The 18,124-nt window shown below is 42.8% G+C and overlaps 1 long non-coding RNA gene across 5 annotated transcripts in view; it reads left to right on the top strand.

The window, feature by feature from the left end:
• LOC102118340 (uncharacterized) overlaps positions 1-18,124 on the top strand; it is a 173,662-nt gene that overhangs the window by 27,427 nt on the left and 128,111 nt on the right. The gene's annotated exons all lie outside the window — the stretch shown is intronic.

The following is an 18,124-nucleotide window of genomic DNA, read 5'->3' as shown; positions in this document are numbered from 1 at the left end:
CCTCACATTCGGGCAGCCTGGGAACCGGGATGTGTTCCGTGCAGTGACAGCTCCCAGCACCCTGAAACCATGACGGCGGAGGAGGCAAGGCAAGACCCCTCCTGCAGAACAGCCATCCACAGGGGCGATCTGGCGAGGAGTAGGAAGCAGGTAGTCTTACCCCAGGTCCCCTAAGAAGCGGTGCAAAGAAATGGATCAAATAGGCAACCATTTCATCAGGGAAAATGCCTAAGAGAAACTGGGGGGAAGCTGGGGGGAGCTGGAATAGCCTTCAGACTGTGGTGTGAGTCTGACCCCAGTGAAGGAGAGAGGAGGGATGGTTGCGAGCAGGTGGCCCCAGGAAAGTTCTGCAAAGCCACGGGGCATCCTCAAGCCTGAACCAGAAGACCCAGCCCCAACCTCTCCCCAGGGTGGACCTGCCTAGCTCAGCCGCTGGCTGGGAGCAGCCTGTGGGAAACGTGGCTCCATGCAAATATTTAACAGTCAATAAGCCACAGCTGAGGAAGCATGGCCACACAACCGTGTTAGTCCATTCTTGCACTGTTACAGAAAAATACCTGAGACTGGGTAATGTATAAAGGAAAGAGGTTGAATCGGCTCACACTTCCACAGGCTGTACAGGAAGCGTGGCAACATCTACTTCCGGGGTGGCCTCCGGGAGTTTTTACCCATGGTGGAGGCAGTGAGGGAGCAGGCATCTCACCTGGCAGAAGCAGGAGGAAGAGAGAGAGCGGGAAGGTGCCCCACTTTTGTTTTTTTTTTTTTTTAAAGAAGACTTGCTCTGTCACCCAGGCTGGAGTGCAGTGGCATGATCTCAGCTCACTGCAACCATTGCCTCTTGGATTCAAGCGATTCTCCTGCCTCAGCCTCCCGAGTAGCTGGGATTACAGGTGCACACCACTACACCCAGCTAATTCTTTTATTTTTAGTAGAGATGGGGTTTCACCATTTTGACTAGGCTGGTTTCAAACTCCTGACTGCAAGTGATCCACCTGCCTCGGCCTCCCAAAGTGTTGGGATTACAGGTGTGAGCCACTGCTCCCAGCCTACACGCTTTTATACAACCAGATCTTGTGAAAACTCTGTCACTATACAGTACCAGTGGCAGACGGTGGCAAACCATTCATGAGAACTCTGCCTCCATGTTGCACTCACCTCCCCTAGGTCCTCCCCAACACTGGGGATTACAATTCAACATGAGATTTGGTCAGGGACACAGAGGCAAATCATATCAACAACGATTTGAAAAGTCATATGCAATGGGAGAGGGAAATCATGGGAAATAATAGAAAAGGAATTCTTTTCAGCAATGAAATCTGCTGACATCAAGATAAATACATATATACATGCATATATACACACACACACATATATATATATATATTTAATATGAAGTCTACTTCAAACCCAAACAATAGAGAGATGGATTTATGCATACCTGAAAATGAGCACTATATCTCTATTAAATAGGTAATATTGAAAAATACCCAATGGCATAGAACAATGTTCTGAAATGAAAATAACAGGTGAAAAACAGTAAATACAAAGTAAAATGTCATGTTTCATAAAACTTCTTACCAGTGGTTCTCTCTGTGTGATGGGATTACAGATGATTTTTTTTGTTTTATTATTTCTCTATTATCATTATTATTATACTTTAAGTATAATATATAATGATTTTTGTGTTTTACTATTTTCTTAAAAAAAGGAATACATGTTGTTTTGTACCTTTAAGAGATTTTAAGAGCACCACGGCATGGGTCTGGCTCTCCTAGTATGTCAAGGTGCCTGCCTGTCATCCGTGGGGTCGCAGGTCGGCACTGCTCGGGGAGTGGAGAGTCTGTGCCCCTTCCCTACGCCGCTGCCCCCACCGCGATGAAGTTTACCAGGGAGCCCCCAGCCACTGGGGACTGGGGTCTTATTGTCCCTCTGCTCCTCCTCTAGGCAGAAATGTGAGTGCCCCCGGAATTGACATCTCCCGGGGATGGGATTGAGAGAGGGGGGAGGCAGGGTATGCCAGCCTACCTGAGCTCACAGCCCTTGCCAACTCCTCTGGGTAGGGGCTGAGCTGGGCTTCATGTTACCCACCTTGGGGTCAACCAGTGCTGCCCCCAGCATGGTTTGCAGCAGTCGCCTTCTGCTTGCCCAATCTCCAATAGCCCCCTCCCTCTGCAGGCTGCCCAGCCCCCAGAAAACATGCTGGGCAGGTTCTCCCAGGTTGTGCTCCAGGCTGAGTACAGATGTATGTGACGTCCCCACTGCCAGCACTGTTAAATTAAGCCATGTCCAAGGACCCGCAACACCCCAACACCTAGGTGTTAAGCAGATTCTTTGGAATGCAAGTCCAGTGAATGCATTCCCGTCCTGTCACATGGCTCCGTGAGGTTCTATAAACAAAGACCCTAATATGTTAACTACTCTTTTGGGTTATAATGTAATCTCCCTGCCAGTGGTCTGGATTTTTAAAAAATGGATTATTTCATCTCTCAGGTTTTTGGCCCCTGTCTTTTCTGACCATAGGGGAAAAAGTCTGGCAGAAGCAAGCCTTGGCTGGCCACGTGCACCTCATTCCATGCCATTCCAACTGTCACTGTGCTCCCAGGCTCACATAGTAAGAACCAGCTTTCCTGCTTCATGATTTTGCAGCTTAATGGGATGGATATGGTATGGCTTAATTAGAGGCCTAGTCTCATTTTGACAGTCTTTTGTGCACCCTACATATTCCAGCCGCTATCATTATTACTGGAAATGTGGAAGTGGACATTGGCAATGGGTTGGCCTCCACAAAAAGCCGTGAGAATCGAACTGTACAAACCAAGCTAGGAACGCCTAGCCAAGTTTATTCTAAAGCATTAGCTCATATTGTTAGACAGCTGTCTTTTGGCTAAAACTGGGGGAAACATCAATTAAATTCCTATTTTAGGGGTCAGAGTTATAGATTATTAATGAAAGCACTGAGTTGTACTTGCTATATCTGTCACCAGAAAGAGAATAACTTAGCTTCTAGACAGGCACAATCGCAGACACGCACAGAGGCTGGAAGACGGTGCACCCCGTTGAGATACATGTCTCATCCGGTCCGCCACATGCAGCCGGAACCAGGCCAATGCCTGGGTGTCCCTTCTGTCCTGTCCTCCTCCCTCTTCTCTCTTGTCCCCACATTCCTTCCAGAGTTTCCCATACATGCATCGCTCTCAGGCTCCCTTCCATTGGGGGCCAGAGGTTCTCACAGAGCACAGAGAAGGAGACCATTGGCCCCTGGGACCATCAGGGCAATGATCTAGAAGTCAAGCAAATGTTCTAGCCCTTCAGGGTCTTAAAGGCGAGTCACTTGGGGTGAACCAAACATTTCTCATGCACACAATGGCTCTCTCATAATCATGACGTTGCATTCTGTTTGCAAAGTCTGCCTTTCTTTGCTCTGTGTTACTGAAGATCCTCTTCCTACCAGGGATGAGAGAGTGAAGGGAACAAAAGGTTGGCTGAGAGGACAAGTCCATTTGTCCACCTCATACTCCCACTGTGATTGCACGTGCCGCCCTCATCTCTATCCTCACTTTTTTCCCAGTCAACTTGTACCCAACTGTTCTAGGGAGATTATAAGGGAAGAAGGCTGAGGTAGAGAGCGGGGCCTCTATACATTTAAGCTCATAGAGATACAGAGCATATGAAGATATGGGAATTCAGAGAAGTTTCATCCAACAGAAATATAATGTAAGTCACATAGTAACTTTGAGTTTTCCAGTAGCTGTATTAAAAACAGAAAATATAAAACAGGCAAAATTAATTTTAATACTATAACTTATTTAACCCAATATATCCAAAATGCTATTTCGTCATGTAACCAATTACATGATGAGCTTATTAATGATATATTTTATAGTTTTCCTACCAAATCTTTAAAATCTAGTATGTATTTTCTACTTACTTTACATCTCAAGGCAGATGCTAAATTTTCATTAGAACTACTTGATCTGTATTTAAATTTCATAAGATCTGCAGTTAAAAACTTAAATTCACACGCCCAAGTGTCCCCAAAGATACTTCAAAGTTTTCCAATAACTGAATCAAGTCCCAGTTTTAATTTACAATTAATTAAAGTAAAATTAAAATTAAAAATTTAGTTTTTCAGTTGCCCCAGTCACACTTTAAATACTCAGTAGTCACGGGTGGCTAGTGGCAGCCACGTTGAGCATGTGGATTCAGAATCTATGTGTATTTTGTTTCCAAGGATTGTAAAGTAACAGCAGCAGCAGCAGCACTTGAATATGATACAAACAAATAGGAAGCCTCAGGAAGACGCTTCACAGAACTGTCAGCCTGTGGAGTTGTTTCCCCACGAGAGTCTGGAGTTAGAAAGAGGTATCCAAATCTGGGAGGTTCAATTCCTAAAGTTCTTTGTCCCAGAACTGCTACCTTAAATTGCGATCCTACAACAAGCTCAGCATGCAGCTTTCCCACTCATTGCTCCGTCAGCTCCTAACTCACTTTACTGAAGACTTACCTCACTTTAGATTGCATGACCTCTGAGGGCAGCAGCCATTTTTAACCTCTGATGCTGTGGGTAACTAGCCCATATTGCTTTCGGGTCACTAAACTTCTTGCACAATTTGAATTTTTATATGAAAATTGGGGTAGACAAGAAAGCTTTCTGGCAGAGCAACTCTCTTGGAGTTAACCGTGCCTGCTCTTGTTCATTGAACATGTATGTGTTTGTAACTGAAAACCAAGAGGTAGCAGAAGTACATCTTTCATGCAGAAATAGTTCACTCCTGAATACTGATACAACAGTTTTCCCGTCAGTCCTGCCTCAGTTGCTGTCAAAACAAATGAGTCCTCAATAACTGTTATAAGTGTGTTCAAGGCCTTCCTTGCTTTAAGGTGTTGGTTACTGATGGTAGAGAGAGGGTTGAAAATTGAGGTGCTACAACTGCTCCCCAGTGAGAGGTATACCATCTGCTCAGGTTGGGCAGGCAGTGTGAGTCATTTCCAAGTTACCTTTTCTGCCTCCAGTGTGTGTGTGTGTGTGAGTGTGCGTGTGAGTGTGTGTGTGAGAATGTGTGTATATGTGTGTGTGAGTGTGTGTGTGTGAGTGTGTGTGTGTGAGCGTGTGTGTGTATGTGTGAGTGTGTGTGTGTGAGTGTTTAAGGAGGGTACAATATGCCCAAAGAAAGCCCCACGTGCCCGCAGGCCCATTGATAATCCAATACCCCCAAGTTAGCGACTATCTCCCCACAATCTCCTTCCCGAGAGCAGATGACAGCACTCGTCACTGATCCAAACTCCCGAGAATCTCCTGGGATCCAGAGGGTGATGGTTTTTTCTCCAATTCTTCCTGTTTTTTGTGCCAGTTCCCACCACAGCACAGCAAGGTGATGAGAGACTCCAATAAAAGCTTGTGCTTTCTCATCCTTCAAAAATCATGCCTCAGATTTTTCATTTTGAGGCCAAGCATAATTTTGACTCTAATTGGTTTCAGGCTTCAATCAGTGACATGACTCATAATCAGGATCCTTGAGTGCAAACTCACAATCCCATCCCCTAGCCCCAGGCTTCCTTTTCCAGCATCTGTGGGAATCCTTTTGTCCTTGATCTTTACTGTAAGGTATTTTGAAGACTTTGATGTATTAACTCCTCAGCCATCTCCCTCCCCTAATTTTCATTTTTTTCCTGGAATGAACCTTTAGTCTTTTGCAAAATTCCCTTTCCTTCGTGGGTGTAACCCTCTGGGCCAGGGAGAATTCTGGGCCCCTGTTAGCATTTATTGCCATAGGTGCCAGTTACCTCCCCATTTGCTCTCAGATTTTTAAATAAACACACAGGGTGCTCAGGTCGATTTGAATTTCAGAAAAACAATGGATAAATATTTGTATAACTGAATACCAAATATCGCATGAGGCATAGTTATGCTAAAAATTTTTCATTGTTTATCTGATATTCAAACTGGGCATTTGTGTTTGATCTGGCAACCTCACTCTTTGGATTGATCCCTCCCCTTCCCTACTCTGATCACCATCACACGAGATGCCCCCTCTCAGCTCCCTTGCCCTTCAGATCCTGGAAGAATTTGGTTGAGACTGGTGGGCCAGAGGCCGGGAAGAGCCAGGCTGCATCTCCTTTCTGTTCTTCTTGTGGAGTCTCCAGCTACAACTTAGTGTCTCCATGGCTCAGGCCCTGCCTGGATTTTCCTGCCTCTGTTGCCGTTTTTACTGGGTGACCTGGATCCCCGGGTGCTGCCAGGATGCTCCTCCCTGTACCCGCCCAGCACTGAGATGGTGGCAGCAGCTGCCCACTGTGCTAGTCTTCCCATTGTCTGCCATCCCCTGCTTAGAGACTCCACTTGCCCAGTACCTGTTTAAGCAATTTCCTGTATTAGATTTCATCTGTTTGAAATGTCGAGTGTGGCTGCTATTTCCTTGAATAACCCTCGATTGAGAATGGCTTTGCTATTTATTTCTCCAGTTCTCAAGAGCCCCCTCATCCTTCTTCCTTCAGTCTGTCAAACACTGTCTTTGCCTGTTTCCTCTCTTGTTTTCTTCTCAGCTGCCTTTGCCTGTAAAGACGGAGCTGTCATAGGCCATACACAAATAAGGTGTTATCAGTATTAAAGTGCCAAACTTTCCTTCTTTGTAAATATCTAAGATGCAAGCCTGGGAAACGATGACACCATCCCTCACCTGCGGTCCCATATTGTCATCAGCAAAGTTTAGTCATGGTTCTTGAGGAGAAAAGGAAGGGTTGTGACGGGAGCGAATCCACCTGGCTCTGTTTTCACCATGGAGTGTGCATCCCATCAGCTTGTGTGAAACAGAAGAAAGGCTGCGCTGTCCTGCCGCAGAGCAACGAGGGCGCTAACGCTCAGTCTTCGTCTCCTGTTCCTTCCCAGAGAGGCATCCACATATCTGCTCCTCACCAACCCACAACTATAAAATGAAACCACATTTTCAGTTAATAATGAGCTGTTAATATCATGAGAGATGCCTAATCATTTAATTGCCCAAAAAAGCCCTTCTCAAATTATTTCCAAGTAACATTGACAAGTATCAGAGACAGCTGCCCCGTGTGTTCAGGAGTGGGCGCCGCGATCATCCAGCGAGTCTCCTGGTCATGCCATTCTGCTGCCTCTGCTTCCGTGACTCTCCCGAGGACACGGCTCCACAGGGCCCAGCTGGGATCTGCCTTGGGTGCACGGCGTCCTCCATGGCCCGCTTTGACTGTGGAATACACTTGCCCTTAATTCTTCAAAGCATAGCAATGATCAGCCCGTAGCTTCAAAATTGTATGGAAATTTGTGAGTTAATGGAAGGGAAAAATATTACGAGAAATGCATATGTTACCTTCAGAGCCCGACGGCTGAAGGCTTCCTCTCCCTGTTCCACATGGCAGGAGCCCATGGACTCCATTGGTGAATTTTCAGAACATCTGTTTACTTTTGAGTCCAAACCAGACTGGCAAAGGCTCCCACAAACAAATTATGCAATTCTTTGCTTTTTGTCCCTAGATTGGCCTCTTCCTGTCACTTGTGACACTGGGACCGCTGACTCTCGTCAAGAGAAACATGACATTTCTCACAGGGGTGTAGACTAGCCCCCCAAGGTAATCATGCAATAGCCCTAACAGCAATTCATGCACTGGGGTGTTCGTGAATTAACATTAAATAATATTACAAAATGGACAGCAGGGGAATTCAGTGCCTTCTTATATCACCCTGAGAGTGGAGCCTACAAATCCTCCTGAGTCTTTGAGGTTCTCTATTCCTGTTATCCTTGAACAAGAAAATGTGCACATGTACACACACACACACACACACATACACCACTAATTTCACTGAAAGCACAAAAATGAGCAGTAATAGATATGCACAGGTCAGTCTAAATGAGTATTTATCAAAACAGATTTTTCTATTTTGCAGATGTGAATTTAGAACTCTGCCTACATCTTAAACAAACCTCTCCAATAACCACCCACAACAATTTACCTCCTTAGAATTCTATTATTGGATATTTCCTTCTTAGAAGAAGGTTTTCTTTTTCCTGAGGAAGACACCTCTGTGAGCCGTTTAATTATGCAAATGTGAGCAAGGATGGTGAGCAGGGTGGTGAGCCCGAAAGGCAAATTCAAATATCTATTCTCGGCAGCAGAAGCTGCTAATAACCTAAATAACAGATATTTTAAATTAAGAAATAATTGGGAGACTTAAAAATATATAGGGAGTATTCTTTTAGCCAGCCATCAGCTCTAAGTAATGCTAATATACTAACATATTTAGATGTTTGTTTGATGTTTTTATTTTAAATAAGACATTATAGATAAAGTTCAAACCCCATTTTATTATCCCCTGGTCCTCTCCTCCAATTTTCTCTTTCCTGATGCATCACCTCCCCTGTGTTGGCTTAGGTGTTTCTCATACATATGTTTATGTTTCTCTATATAAAACTGGTATACGGGATACCTTTGCACGTTTTGAAATTAAGTAAACTTTTTCAGACAGAATATATTTTTCTTCAAATTGGATTATTTTTACTCAATATTTAATGTCAGGATCTGTGTCACTGCATATAATCCTAATAATCTAGTTCATTTATGAAAGCTGCAATATTCTATCAAATGCACTTGCTTTTCCGACAAAATGAAGTGATGGGGATTTTATTTACCTTCCTCCCCAAAACAATCAAAACACAGACAAAACATGTGATATAATGTTTTCAAGTCGCTGGACATCAAACAATGAAGGGCAGTGAACTCTCTGTGACAGCAAATGAACAATAATGAGGCCTCCAATTGCTCAGCCTGTCTTCCTTGATAGTGTTTCTAGGCTCCTATTCAGAGAAGGGGGAACCCAGGCAGAGCTCAGTGGAGTCCCTGAGTTGAGGAGACAGAACTGAGAGTATAGAGAAATCCAAGAGGCAGGAGGAGCTCACAGGACAGAATGCCAGCAAGGAGAGCGCTGTACAGAAAGAATGATCGGGAGGCAGACAGAGGGTGCGGAGGGTCACCACTGAGGGTTCTGGTGAGTATTCATGATCACGTGAAAACCTCCCAACTTTGGGGAAAGAACCACCCAAAAAGACCAGAAGTAACTGGAGCTGACCAGGGCCTGAGAACAGCTCCTGTTTCTATTAGCTGGACTGAAGAGCTTCATGATTCACAGGACATTTGGTTTGAATACACAGACAGGCTTCCCTTAATCAGTGGAGAATAAGTAGAAATAGAGTCAGCATTGCTGTGGTCCTACCTAGAAGATCTTAAAAGCCAGACTCAAAAGGATCAATCTATTTCCAGTAACTTAATTACATCCCAGAATAAAGCTCAATAATATTGAAAGGACTACAGCAACTTTCAGTACTCAATACCAGGCATTCAGGGAAGCAGAAGAATATAACCCTTAATGGAGAGGTCAGTCCATCAGAATTGACCCAGAACTGGCACCAATGTTAAAATTAGCAGACAAGGACATTAAAATATCAGTATAATAACTGTATTCCATATGTTCAAAAAGTTAAATAAAAGCATGGGAGATACAAAAATGACACAAGACAAACTCCTAGAGATGAAAAAAATACAACGTATAAGACAAAAAATAAATTACAGGGTTAGCAACATGTTAGACACTGCAGAAGAAAAGCTTGGTAAATTTTAAGATCTAGTAGTAGAAACTATCTAAAATGAAACAAAGAGGGAATAGTACAGAAAAAAAAACTCCAGTACATCAGTAAGCTGTGAAATCATGTCAGGTGGTTTAATATATATGTAATTGGAATCACCAAAGGGAAGGGGGCAGAAAAAACATTTAAATAGATAATGGCCAAAATTTTCCAAATTTGATGAATATTATAAACCCATAGATCCAATAAGCTCAGAGAACCTTAAGTAAATTACACCAAAGCACATACTAACCAAATTGGCTAAAACCAATGACTAAGAGAACATCTTAAAAGCAGTCATACAGAAAAAGACAAAAGGAAAAGACAGACAAAATAAAGAGGAGGGAAGATAAGGGTGACAGCAGATTTCTCAGAAGAAACAATGCAAGTGAGAAGCCATTGGAGCTGCATTTTAAAAGTACTGAAAGAAAAAATTGCCAATCTTGAATTCTGTACCCAGTGAAAATATTTTTCAAAAACAAAGGTGAATAAAGACTTTTTTTCAGATTTGAAAAGCAATTCCATCAAGTGACTATATTACAATTTGCCCCTCCATTTTTCTCTTGATGGACATTTAGGTGGTTTTCGTTGTTGTTGTTTGTTGGACAGCACTGAAATGAGCATCATACACACATTACCTTTTGTTCACATGAGAGTTTTTCTAGAATAGGCATCCAAAGGGAGAATTGTTGGGTAACAAGGGATGTGTATCTTCCGTTTTTGCCAAGGTACATACCAAGTGCCTGGAAAGTGTGAGCATTAGTATTATCAGATTAAAATGTTTGCTTTTCTAATGGGCCTGTTTCTGGATGTTCTATTCTGTTGCACTGGTCTGTTTGTCTATCATGGGACTAATATTAGGCGGTTTAAATTGTATAGTTTCACAATAGCAATTGCACAAGACCCTCTGAATCAGTTTGCTAGGACTGCCATTATAAACCCTGTTGTAGTAGGGCTGCCATAAAAAACAGAAATTTCTAAACAGCAGACATTTATTTTCTCACAGTTGTGGAGGCTGGAAGTTCAAGATCAAGGTGTTGGCTGGGTTGGCTTTTTTTCTGAGGGCCATGAAGGTAGGATCTGTTCCAGGCCTCTCTTCTTAGCTTGTAGATGGCCTTCTCCCTGTGTCTTTACATCATCTCCTCTCTGTATGTGTCTGTTTGTGAATTTCTCTTATAATATTCATCAATATTGGATTAGCCCCACCCCATCATGACCACAATTTTAACTTAACTTCTGCAAAGACCCTATCTCCAAATGTAGTTACATTCTGAGGTATTAGGGGTTAGAACTTGAACATAGGAAATTCGAGGGAATGCAATTCAGCCCATGATACCCTCTGTCTTAGTTTTTCATCAAAAGTGAATTTTAGAATCAGTTTCTCAAGTTTCACAAAGAAAAGCCCACCAGGACTGTAAGTGAGAATTGCATTGGATTGATTAGGGGAGAAATGACATATTTGTGACATTGTGCCTTCTCTTTCATAAACATGCAGGTCTGTCATTTGTTCAGGGATTCTTTTAAGTCTTTCAGTAAAGTTTAAATTTTACTCCTAATGGCCGTGTATTAATTTCTTCCCCCTGGCTTATTACCATAGAAGCTCCATACCTAGGGGGTTCACACAGCCTTTTTGAGAAGCTCTTGCATTCAAACTTCTGGCTCCTGTATAAATTTTTCTATCCTTATTTCTCACGACTCACTGCCTCAAACTCTTCACTTCAACAACACCAAAATTCTTGAGGTTTCTCAAACATACCATGTTAAATCACGTCTCTATGCTTTTTCATGTTCCCTCTGCCATTGATCTATCTATTACCTATTAAAAGATGAGGTACATTAAAGACTCAGCCTAGACAAAACCTCCTCCAGGAATCCAACCTCAGCCAAGACCACCACCCAACCAATAGAGTTAGGTAGCTTTCTTCTCTGCTCTTCTAGCATGTGACTGCAGTGCCCCAGCATTTTCTAAATGTCTCTATAATGCTAAAGACATTTAGAAATAGTGTTGTATCTTATTCAAATTTGGATACCATCAAACAGTAGCACAGTGCCTGGAATATAAGAAGTGATTCCAAATATTGCTAGAATAAGTGGATAAAATAAACCAGCATAGCAATTGGTTAATTTTTTCTTAAGTGATATTTCCGTGTTAGAGATTGCTAGCTGGAACCTCCTTCTCAGGATTAGTGGACCTGGGAATGAGAGGGATATGGAAGTGGGGAAGTGAACATGGTTTCAGGAAAAATCTCAGTGGAGATGGTGAACACTAAAAACCTGTTTCCACTTCTTAATAGAAAGCAGCTAATGAGTAGCCCCAGTGTTGGTGTCTGCCTTATTTAACATCTCTCGTTCTTGGAAAGCCTTGGATAAAGGCCACCGGGTCTATTGACTTCTCCATTGCCTCACAGTTTCTTTCAGACTCAAGAGCAGCCTTCGTAACTGTGGTCACAATCTCTGGTGCTGCATTGCTGAGATTACAAACAGCCCCTGAGCAACGACACCATGGACATTCCCAGGAGGACCCAGGCCGGATTTCTAGACCCTCTCTTTCCCCAAGCCTCAGAGGATTTTCTTTCTGTCCGAATCCTTGGGGGAAGGAAGCACCTCCCTCTTGTCCTCAGGTACTGACTCCACTTAACAAGAAATATGCAGTGAATTCCCAGGCCTTTTTCTCTGAAATTAGTGAGCTGACTGAGGGTTTCAAAACACCCCCAAGAGGCCACATGGTAAAGGTGACTCTTCAAACATGTTTTAAGTTCCTGGCTTTTGATGGCTTTTATCTCCTCAAAAGTAAGTGAGAGCTTTAGACAGAGCTGTGAGGACTATTCAGTAAGTGTGAGCACATGAGCTGGGGACAGGCTTCTTGCGGAGAGCTTTTCTGTCTCACATCATCCATGCTGCGGCCTTGCTTCCTCTACAGGTGGAGGAATTTGGAAGGGATGTTGACTTCCAATAACGTCTCCTAGACATTCTTGTGTAAACCAAATGCTCCAGGCGCTCTCCCCTCGAGTTCAATCTTGCAGGACACTGGACCCTGGAGATTTGCCGTGCTTGCTGTTGGGACAGCGATGCTATGGAGACAGGCTCCCTTTGCCCTGTCGTCTGCATAACTGAGGCATCTCCCTTTCTCCCGCCTCGAAAGGCTGTGGGACTCAAGTGTAGCACTCAGATGAGAGTCTTCCAGGAGGGGAAAGGATGTTCTAGAAAATGCACCATCTTTGTGGGGAGCATCTGCTCTCCCCTTGCTTCCCCACTCCTGTTGGTAACAGTCTTCCTGTTTTCCTTAGGGAACTACCCTTGGCCTGCCCTTTGCAGCAGGCTGTCTTCATGGACATCCTAATCAATCCCCCTTCTCCTACATAGCTCCTCTCAGGTCATGCTTGAAATGCTCCTCATGCAGGTCCCTTCTGGGGATGCTGAAAGGCTACTCCACCTGTTCCAAAGAACTTCTGCTCACCCCGCCATATGGGGAGGATTTCCGTCTCTATTTGTGGTTTTTACGAGTCAATGCAAGTATTCTAGGAATGAGTAGCAGCGCAGCCCGTCATTAACTTCTTAGGGTAAACTTCCTTGATGCCTCTGTTATCTGACATCCTTGGGGGTGTATTGCTTCACATGAGAAAAACTACGAGATCACTGCACCGAAATTTTCTGAAAAAACCTTGACACATTATAATCTTCTGGGAAACTTTGAAATGGAACATGGTGAAAACAAAGCCCAATCTAGCTTGTTCTTAGGAGTCATGATGGTCCTTCTGCAAATCAGGTCTCTGCTCAGTGTTGTAATGTTATATACCAAGGTTCTTTGGTCCGGGGAGCTTCAGTGGGAATTCTTTTGAATGTTTTCCTTTGCGCTTTTGAAACTTCTTTTACTACCCGGCAGCAATTGGCGTTTCTTGCCCATGTGAGCATTTCCCTTCTTAAAGGCTGTTGCCTGCTACCAGGTAAGCAAAGATGTCTGAGTCACCCTGAAGGCAGAGGTGGTAACAGTGGCGTGAGGAGAGCTGAGGTGGCTCTAGGAAGTTTGAGAGAAAGCGCAGGGGATCCACAAAACATCATCTCCAGCCAGACTAACCTGTTTTCCCAAATGTTAGTTCAATAATTGAACACATGAATGACGGAGAACACGGCACAGTTTTCTAAGAGGAAGCAGATCTTCCTGGAGTTCTCAAGTCTCATTAACACAAATTCCCTTTATGCAAGTTATATAAATTGCGTGTGTTTCCTGGGCCTTGGTCGGCTTCTTAACAGCATCATTCAAATAATGAACATTGAAAAAAAGTGTCGAGAAAACTGTGTAAGCATCATATTGTCAGATTTCTTTGGGAAAATGTATTAAACCAAAAATGTTACTTTGATTATTTCACTGAAAGGACAGGTTGTTAGGTTTTCAGATTTTTTTCCTATAAAAGTTGGTTCACTTTCATCTTCTTGTAAAGGAACTAAACATATCCCAGGAAAAAGAAAGTGCACAATTGTGGGGTGTCTGATATCAGGGATGCTTATTTGACATTATTATAAAGTAAACACTGAGTTCTGGCATGTGAGGTGAGGCCAGGCTTCCTTTCCACCCTCCATGTCCTAGTTTATGTCACTCCTGTCTTTTCTAAGAAACCGATACCCATTATCTCCCTCCCTGCCATTCAAGTTGCTTTTCTTTGATATCAAAGATTCCTCTGTGATTTCCTCTCTTGGCTCTGCTGCTGACAGTGGAGAATATGGACTCAGCAGCAGGGAAATCTGAAGTCATTAAATATTATCAATTCCCCCTTTGGATGTACGCAGTGATTTTTTGGCAAGTACTGCATTTCCCGTGCCTTTGTAAATGAAAGGGAAATTAAAAAATAAATGACAAATGTCAAAGTAATTAGGTCATCCAATCACAATCCAAATGTTTACATTTGCATGATTACGGCAGCAACATGGGAGCATCCAGGTGATGCTTTGAAGTACAGTTGAATAAATGATATGTCATGGTAAAAGTAAATATTTTAAATCACTATTACGTTATCAGATTGATCACCCTACAACTGCGCAAGATAAACGGAGACGGAAGCATGTAATGTGCATTCATTTGGAATATCTCCAGCAAACTCCACAGTGTTCCATTGGACAGTTGATGAGGCACTCTAGGTTTTGATGAGAATGTACCATCTGTTGCTACATGACCTAAATCCTCTATTGGGGTCAGTCCTCACTGAGCATTAGTGTAGTGACTTAATCATCTGTACAGTCTGCACTGTCCAGGCATTCTTGTATAGACCATATCACAAAGTGGTTCTTTCATTGAAAAAGTAGAAATAAAGACAATAATTAAAATAAATTTCAACTGTACTGTACATGGCCATGTATATGGAGTGATTTTATGAACAAGTAACTTCAAATTGAGATGACTGATCATCCATGCAGATAGACTGAGTGGGGTTCTTCCTTGGACCACTGGCAATGCCTTCAGCCTAGCGTGGATCAGACACTGGGAATTCCAACTCTTGTTTCAGTTTTATCATCATCGCCAGCTTAACATGGACAATGGGCTATTTCACAGTATTTCATATACATTATCTCATTGATTTCTTAACCCAGGTTAGGACTCTTTGTGTTACATTCTTCAATGCCATCTCTATTCCTGGGACTCTTCCCACTTTGTAATTATATATGCACTTTTGAAATTAGTTAATTTATGTCTCTTTTCCCCTAGCAGGTGGGAAGCTCCATGCAGGCAGAAATTAGTCTGCATTACAATTAGTATCTGATCATGAGTAGGATCCATGCATGCCCAGGTATTCTGCAGTTCTTTAATTGGAAAACGAGAAATAAGGACATTGATTGAAAGTAACTACATTACATATGGATAACAGTGTATATACAGAGATTTACTAAACAAGTAACTTAGAGATGATTGCTGAAACATGCATATGGCATGGACTGGGGTTCTTGCTTGGAACTAGGACCCAAGCACAGTTCCTGATACCCCATAAAAAGCATTCAATAAATGTCTGTGAGTGAGTGAATATCAACATTCACAGTAACACAGTGAGTTAGGAGATAGTATTCCAAATGTGTGTAAAAGGAAACTGAGGCCTAAACAAGATAGGCTCTGTGTTCAGTAATGAAGCTGGAACCAAAGCCAGGTCTGCAGGGCTGCAGAGTTCTGTGTGGTTGACCGCCACACTGACTGCCTTTGGCATCCTCCTCTCCTATGACCACATTCTCTTCCTGTTGGGTCCAGAGTCATCACTGCTCATTGTGGGAACTCATCGCCATTCAGCTTACATTAAATCAGTATTTCTCATGTGCAGCCATATCCCATGGGTGCTAGTTGGGAGGATTTTACATGACAGATGGATGAATATTTTTTATTTTTTAGTTATATATTTAATTTGAATTTGAAAAATATAAATGGAGCATTAAATCAATTTTTTCCCATGGATATTACTGCCTAGGATGGGAAAAAGTATTTAAATTTTCAAATGAGTCAACTTACAGAAAAACATTAAGTGATTAATATGATAGAGGAGACACATGGACAAGGCACACCTCATAAATTGTGGGAATGTTATGTAAGTTTCACCCAAAGTGGAAAACATTCTCTTCGATCGATTTCTCCCTCTTGTTAAAATTTCGTCTCACCTGCTTAAGACAATGTTGACAGTCTTCTGATGGCAAAGGAGGGACACTCCTTTTTGAGAAGGAAAACCATTTCACTGCCTTACCTATCTGACAATAGGAAGGCTTATTTTTCTGTCCCATGGAGAAATCCTAAACTTTCCAGGGGAAGAGTTTGCTTTGAGAGGTTCTGTTTGCAAACCAGTCCCAAAGACAAAGCAGCTCTCTGCTCGCTATCTTTCCTGCTTTCTTTGCAAAAAGTTCCTGCTGCCCTAGAGTGGGAGGATGAAAGGGAATGTCTCCTCCTGGAGTTGGAATGGGCTGTTGCTGCTTTGTAGCAGAGATGAGGGCCAGGTCTGGGACAAAACTGGATTCATCAGTGGTTTAAGAGCCAACAACCTTGTCTTAGGTATACTTAACTCTTTCCCCACAAAATACATGCAAAGCATGTATCTTAGTGTTTAAAAATGCTAATTGAATGAGAAATGAATGAATAGTTCTTCTATTTTTCCCTCAAAGTAGCATGCTTTTAGAGTGATAATATATTCTTTAATAATTTGAGAACAGAGCTGACCTTCATGTCCAGATAGTACGAGTATGTGTCCTTATACTTTCACACTGGAATATGAAATTTGGGAAATCAAGAGACGTACAATTGTTTCTCATACGTTAAGCAGGTGCTCAGGAAGTACGTATGGACTTTTGTCCTGGGTTGAATAGTGTCCCCCGCAAAGTTCACGTCCACATGGAACCCGTGAATGTGACTGCTGTGGTTTGAATGCTTCTGTCGAAACTTAATCCCCAATGTAACAATACAAAGAAATAGGGTCTTTAGGAGGTAAAGGGAAGTAGATGCCTGTATATAAGGGCTTGACTGAGGGAGCTCACCCCTTTTTGCCCCTCCTGCCCCTTCCCCCGTGTGAGGACACAAGGCTGCATTATCTGTGAGGAATGGACTCTCACCACACACTGGACCTGCCGGCATCTTTACCTTGGACTTTCCAGCAAAGACTAGAAGAAATAAATTTCTGTTTTTCATACATTGCCCAGTCTCTGATAATTTTTAGAGCAGCACAAACAGACTAACACAATGACCTTAGTTGGAAATAGGGTCATTGCAGATGTGATCAAGTTAAAGACACACACAGGGAAGCCACCCTGTGAAGGTGGGGCGGAGACTGAAGTGACCTCTCCACCAGCCAGGCAACACCAGGGACTGTCAAATGACTGGACTGTGTCGCTGAAAAAATTGATTCTGTGCAAATTTCACATCCACCGGCAAGTTCTCCATGAGAATTTTGCATTATGTTTTCCATTTTGATGATTACTGAAAAAAATGATCATAGGCCTTCTTGCAATTATCAGGACAATGACTTTTGTCACGTTATTTCAAGGTCCCACTTACATTTGCCTCCACTTCAGTGCCCTGTGGTTTCAAAAAATGTACCAGGTCCTAACAGCAGCATCCTTCCCCGTTTCTCATTGTGTCAAGTTGAATTCTTTAACCAGCTGTGAGGGCAACATTTCTCCTAGATCATTTGGTAGAACGTTTTTATAGACCAAGACTTCACTTTCTTAAGTTACTTAGTGAGCAAAGACTTTGATCTGACAGAATTTAAAAGACCTAGTATTGCAAACGGATGCTTTCTTTAATTGTCCTGGATTAATAGCAGCAGAGGCATACTTAATGTTAAGGTGATACCGCTGCATCAACAAGGCCAAATGAAGTCATGTTTTACTTAAGCAATAAAGGTAGCAGAGGTTAGACAGAAAAGCATACTGGGTGAACTGAGACCTCCCCTCACACTGGCGGTGGAGCCAAGAGGACCTGGGCCTTCGCTGTCAGCCCAACACTCTCCCCTCCCAGGGATGCG

This window comes from Macaca fascicularis, chromosome 12, assembly GCF_037993035.2.
Source record: "Macaca fascicularis isolate 582-1 chromosome 12, T2T-MFA8v1.1".
Taxonomy (NCBI): domain Eukaryota; kingdom Metazoa; phylum Chordata; class Mammalia; order Primates; family Cercopithecidae; genus Macaca; species Macaca fascicularis.
This window is presented reverse-complemented; position numbering and strand designations above follow the sequence as displayed.